We start from the raw sequence: 6,753 nt of genomic DNA on the forward strand, positions 1-6,753 counted from the left end.
GACCTTGTGGCTTTAAGGCTGGAGACCTTAAGTTTTCACAATCAAGACTCACAAATTTCCACAATGCAATAGCTAGACAAGACTTCAAGACATGCAGAGATTAAAAGGACAGCTTTCATCAAGTGTTTTATATTGATTGTCGTAAGACAGGTGATAAGTGGCATTCCTCATAGATACAGAGTTTAACTGTGGCTTCATATATTCTAACCACATCCCAAAAAACAATTGGACATAATTCGATCAGTAACCCTATCTGTGTAATTACACACTGACTTTAAACACTATTAATTTGAATTCTAAGCTTTTCAAGGGATACAATGCATTTTAAACAATGGCAAAACTTCTTAAAATTCAGTGATTAGACTCATTATCATATCAGCAGTTTCGAGAGTGCAGACCCTCTATGGAATAATTTAGACCCACATGCCAGGCTCGTGGTACAGACACAGAAGGCACGCCACTGCTGCCTCCCCCACTCTTTTCATTACATCTACCTGACATCTACCCTCATTCACACCTGCACTACAACACTTTCTCTTCACTGGCTTGCCAGTAACATTTGTCACATGTATCACAACCTCTTCTTTAATGCATCCTTATCAGTCACTCAGACAAGGCACTTAACATGAGAATGAATCTGAGACCTTGCCCTTAGCAGGGGCCATTATGTGTAATGGTTGTCAGCTGTTTGGAATGCATTCCCATGTCCCACTGAAATGATTTGTATCCTTGCCAAGTTTAGCATTCGAGTGTAAGCATGAACAGTCTCATCTTATTAAATACTGCCTACTGAAAAATGGGGCCATCTCAGTGGATATCTACAGTATTTGCTATTCTTAAAAATATTTTATAAGAAGCAACTCTACAAGATGCCACAGACAGAAAGAGAATATGATTATCTGTTATAGCCCTCTAAAGTTAGCCTTGCATGAAGCTGGATCAGTTCCTTCTTGGAAGATGGCTCATTATCAGCATCAACAAGGACAGTGCTCCGAGAAATCTTATGGCACTTCCTTCATTAAAATGGCAATTTGGCAACAAGTGTGAGATGTGTTCTCAGAAACCTTTTTAAATGAACCAAAAGTACTCACAAAGTGTCTTAGTAAGTAAGTAAGGAGTGAAAATGGTAGCAGACCCACATGTGTATCGCCGTCTTATGAAGTCATTTTGAGAAACAATTTCCATACAAAAAAACTCCAGAGGAGTTAACTAAGGAGTAAGGAGCTGTGTGTAATGAATTTAGATGGATAAATCTAAATACTGGGGCCACTTGATATGCAGCATCAGGCAGAGACACATCAGCTATGCAGCAGATAATTATTAACTTAAGCATATTAAATTCTCAAAAATTAATGGCTTGGAGCAGATAATCTCTCTCCACCAAATGTTATGTAGCACCGATAAGAAGCAGATGACCATCAGTTCATGGATATAGGCTTAAGGTGTGCAGTGAGTGTGGCTGAGAGGTGCAGCAGCATAAACTATGGGACCGGAGCTCAACAGTTAAGATGTAATTATGATATGAATACGAGCAGAGCAAGCTATCACATATTACTGTGAATTGAAATATTTCTCCAGAGCTTAACTGAATAGGGACTGTATGGTATGGAGAACAAGGTAAAGGTGACGCAAGAGTGACAAGAGACGTGCTGAGATTAATGGAAAGGATTACGTGTGCAAGAAAAAAGGCATTCCTTTAGCCAAAATAAGCACGGACAAGAGAGATCTGTTATTCTTCGCAGCGATATGAATTAACAGCCAGAATAACGATAAACTCAGCAAGTGCTGTAGAGTACATCTATCAAGTAGGTGGCAAAATAAATGCTGGTTTTGACACCACCAAAACCAAAAGCCTCGCCGCAAGCTGTTCTGCAGCAGAGCAATAACAGTCACAATGACTCAATCATCTTTTCTAATACTGCTCTCAGCACCAGTATGTATACAATTAAGTATTAAGCCTCTGGAGCTCACCCCAGCTGTCACAGGGTTGGAGGTAGGCTGCACCCTGGACAGATCGCCAATCTGTGGCAGGGCTGTGGAACATACAGTAAACACAGATACAGAAACAGTCTAGAAGTGATCTGGATAACACACTTTATAAAGGATGACTGAAAGATTTTTCAAATTAGTTTCCATTAAGCATGTTTTTTTTAGAGTAAACTGTTTAGCTGGTCATTGTACTGCCATTGACTAGACTTGTGTGCCTTTTGTTTAGTTCTTTATTGAATTCTTACTTAGAAGTTCATTACTCAGCATTTTGTAAACTAATCATTGGTGTTGTTTGAAACTGTTAATAAAGTTCTATAAGGATACAAAGAGTAGCCAAGAACTATGATATGCGTGTACCTAGCTGTTACATGGGGATCATCTATAAATTTTCCGTGTCATTCCCATAAGTCCTTCTGATCTTAGAAAGCGCAGTAACCCTTTACCTTTACGTTCAAGTCTTGAATAAATAAAGTTGGGACACTGGTGTGTGCATTTTCTTTATCAGCAACCGATAAAGTCTAAAGTCCATCTTTTAATGCCTCAGTATCATTTTTTTTACAAGGGCCATAATAACAAACCTCCCCCCCACACACACACACAAAAAAACACCATCTCCTTTTCTTAGTGTGCTTTGTTTGTTTCCACCCCGTGGACCCACTCGATCAATGTGATGCTGTTGCAATTATTACCATCAGCAACCATTTGGAATGATTGGATTTGCTCCAAAGGCTGAAAAATAGACTTAGGCTGTATCATATGGTTGACTTTGCACTGCTGTAAATCCGTAATTGGATAAATTGCAGGCTAAGAAAGCCATTTTCCTACAGGGGAGTGGGGAAAAAAAGGAAAAATGTGCCAATGTCAGTTCAGGTTTTTCTCCTCACAAAAATCATTACTGCATGAAATAGCCCTTATAGCACTGGGTCGCTGCATAAAATAATAGTGCGATCATGACATCAAAGCTGCTGTCTCATGTAGGACTAAGAAGTTTCTCGTTTTAAATGCTTAACCACACAGAGAGTTTAAAAAGCAAGCAGATTAGAATAGACAGTCAACATCGGTAAATCACTAGGGGGATAGATTCTCAGGCAGACTATTCTCAATGTTTTGCACACTACAGGTCCTTGGGGCTTTATAGTATTTGCACACTAAACAGAAGAATTTAAAGACTGGGGTTCAAGGCAATCTTCTTTTCCCAAATAAACTGAAAATCCTTCATTAATAAATTGTGAAGGAACAATAAGAAAAAGTTATGGAATGTGATTTCCCGCACACCACTTTGCAGAGCCAGAATACTACCCAAGAATTAATGTCCTCTCTTTCTTGGCACCATTTTCTAACATTCCGCAGGATAGCCTTCAATGTCATCAAATTATAAACTACAATTTTACAAGCTGCTGGAATAATAAATTATGTTTATGAAGACTTAAGAAACCTAAGGTGAGGCATTAAAATGATAGCGGCGTCTTCTCCGATGAGAACACTTCAGGAAATAAGTAATACTAAATTTCTAGGTCTTGTCTGGTTATTCTGTGTGCCTTACTTCTTTGTGGTCACCCGAATACACTGACACTTTTCTTTTTTCCCCCCCAGCCTCATCCAGTCATTGATCAAATGAATTAAACATGGCTGGCAACTTCTGATTAATTTACCACAGCAATCGCCCATGAAACCTCACATAAATAGACAGATCCCCCCCGATCATAACACGTGGCTACAGTATCGGAGGTACCGGGTATTTCAAAGTGGCAATAACCCAGGGATTGCTGCATTGATATTACACTTTAATGCAATCTCAGGAGCCAGTGAGCAGCCCAGTTTGATTGGATAATACTGGCACATTGAGCTCACAGGCATAAATCTTCATTCATATGTATAAATCACTCAAAATAGAGCAAGGGATTTGAGTCACAAATCCAAAAAAAAGCAATAACCATGAAGGAGGAAAAGTCCAGTACAACATATTTCTACATTCCACTGAGCAGTAACTGTAAAGGATTGGAAGGATCCCAGTAGTATAGAGAGTAGGAGACATGACACAAGGCTCTTCAAAACACTTTTAAATGAACCAATCATCCCTTTGATTGTTATGGAGACAGTCAATCAGGACGTAAATCCAGCGCTCACTAAGGACACTTGAGCACATGATGAGGAAGAGGCAACAACTATATAACTACAAGGACTAAGAAGAGTATTTCTCCCCCATGAATATAGAATCTGCAAACCACTGAATTCAGCCAAGCTGTGTCTAGGAGCACTGAGACATCTCATGCATTTCTTACCCTACAACATTCAGTATCAAGATTTTAGAAGAGGCAGGTTCATAGGAAAGTTCAATTGGACTTTTCTGTGATTCAAGTCAAGGGTGTGACATTATTCTCAAGGCAGTTCCAGTGAGCTCCCGGTGAAATTTTGCTGCCCACAGAAGTCAAGGCTACAGTATAACCTGCAGGAATATAGTGGGCCGTAATTTTTAAATTCACTCTTATTCATTCTTATTTATTTATTCATTTATTTGACTTTTTTTTTCTTTTACTCTTGGCACACCATTACAATAGAGTTATTGAAATACTACTGACCTTCAGAGTTGTCACTGACAATAAGACTTTATTCCTTCACACTTTTTGCATTTACTGTTCGGTTACTTGACTTCAAAGTTCTCTTTGATATGTATTTCCTGTTACATCAGTGCCCAAATTGCTGACCGCAGAGACTGTTTCGGATGAAAGGCCCAAGAAAGCGAAAGATCTGATCTATAAACTGCACCTCATTAAAATTAGATCTATATTAGACCGTTATTAGAACTTCGTGGACGGCATTATGCACAAGTAGCTCTGTGCAGTGATGAGTTGAGATTTTCTTCAAAATGTATAACGAAAGGTCACGACTGGACAGCATGGAGCCAAGAGGTCCTGAGCCCTGCAGAAAAGTGCTGGGCTGCCACCTAATGGTTTAGCTTCACTAGCTGTCAGTTGGATTTTAACCATTTTCTTGGCTATGTGTTTTTTCCCCACATATTCATTCTATTTATACAGTATAGTAAATCCATAAATCAAAGCCCAGCAATATGTATGCAGTATTTTCCACAGTGATTTGAAAAAGTTGCACTCACATAATACCTCTATCTTTAGGTGAGCTGGCTTTAATAAGACTCCGATCACAAAGTTGGCTGATTTGAAGCAACATTTTTCATAAAATAGGACTTTGTTGCTTCTTGGCCTGACTACATACATTCATAACATATATTACTTCACGCTGGCATACATGTCATTTGTGGGTCTGACATATTTTGCCTGCACCAGAATAACAAGGATAAATGAACTGCAGACACTGATGCTTCATATATGTAGCCAGAGACAAAGGCAGAGGTGCTTTTTTTTTGCATTTCATTCCTTTCCCCTTGGTTCAAATACTGAGAGTGATTGGCACGGCAATCACTGGAGACTTTCCTGGAACCAAATCCTACTATTTGTAAATGCAGAGCACAGTCAAAAATTCATATTCATACGGTGCGTTTCAAGTGTCACCTACTCGGAGCATTCAGACTCTGAGCACACTCTCTAGGCACTGTGGTCGTGGAGGTGCATCAAAGCATCCAGATAATTACAGCAGTGGCCATATGATACCAAGATGGTTTAGCTTGCAAGCAAACCGCCCTGTACACCATGCTGATAAAACAAGTGCTCCTCAGAGCAAAATGCATTTGACTTATTTTAATCTTCCCTTTCATCTGCCAAAGACGGATTTTATGTGGGTGAATTTACAAGGCTTTTAAACATTAAACCGTGAAGTGATGCTACTGCACACAGTTCTGTTGTGTTGGCAATATTCACAATCAGAAAAAAAAGGCTTACTTAAAAAAACAAACAAGCAATTAAGGGAATATCATTGTCTACATGTGCTGCATTTCAAAATTCAAGCATATTGATCGGATTATTCAATTAATGTTTTTAGCCATTCCTTAATTTTTGTTTATCTGCTGTCTTCCATACACATCACACATAATGTTCAACACATTTATCCCAATTCAAAAACCTTGGTAAGCAATGTAAGATCCTAATCCACAATCTTCAAATCGTGCTCTAAGAGACACTTAGAGATGCCTTACCTCTGTGGTATTTGATTATTTCTGTGTTTTAGTAGAAAATGAGGTATACTATGCCTTTCTTTTTCCCCTTGTACAAAATCAGGCTTGTTTATTCAAATGAGTAGTTCCCGCAGTTGTTCCCAACCACACTTTAAAACAAATCCCTGCAAATGTATATCTATTTTGCCCAGATAGAGGTGCAAATGTAGCTCCCACCACTGAGGGGGAAAAAAAACAAAACCTATCACACTGTAAATAAAAGCTGAAGCCAACAGTCTGTGGCAGTGGCTGCAGCAGCTCATTACCGTGCTCCTTACTTCGTTCACCTCAGTGCGCCTCATTGTCCACAAGAGGTCAGACATTAACAGCAGAAGTCATAAATAGTGCAGTGACTAACTGTGTATCCTCACCAGCAGTCACAAGTTAAGGGTCGATGGAATTCAGAGCTTCCTCCTTCTGTGAAGCTGCTTTTAATATGTATATGTATATATATATATATATATATATATATATATATATATATATATATATATATATAAAGAGACAGGGTGGGGGCACTGCGGGGTATTAATATTGCAATTGAACATCCTGAGACATGCACGTGTTCTCTCTGTCTCATCAAACACATATTTGGCACTGTTAGTTCATAAAACTTCCCCCAGTGCGTTTCTCAGGGC

Source organism: Aulonocara stuartgranti, assembly GCF_965226115.1.
Source record: "Aulonocara stuartgranti genome assembly, chromosome: 4".
Lineage (NCBI taxonomy): Eukaryota > Metazoa > Chordata > Actinopteri > Cichliformes > Cichlidae > Aulonocara > Aulonocara stuartgranti.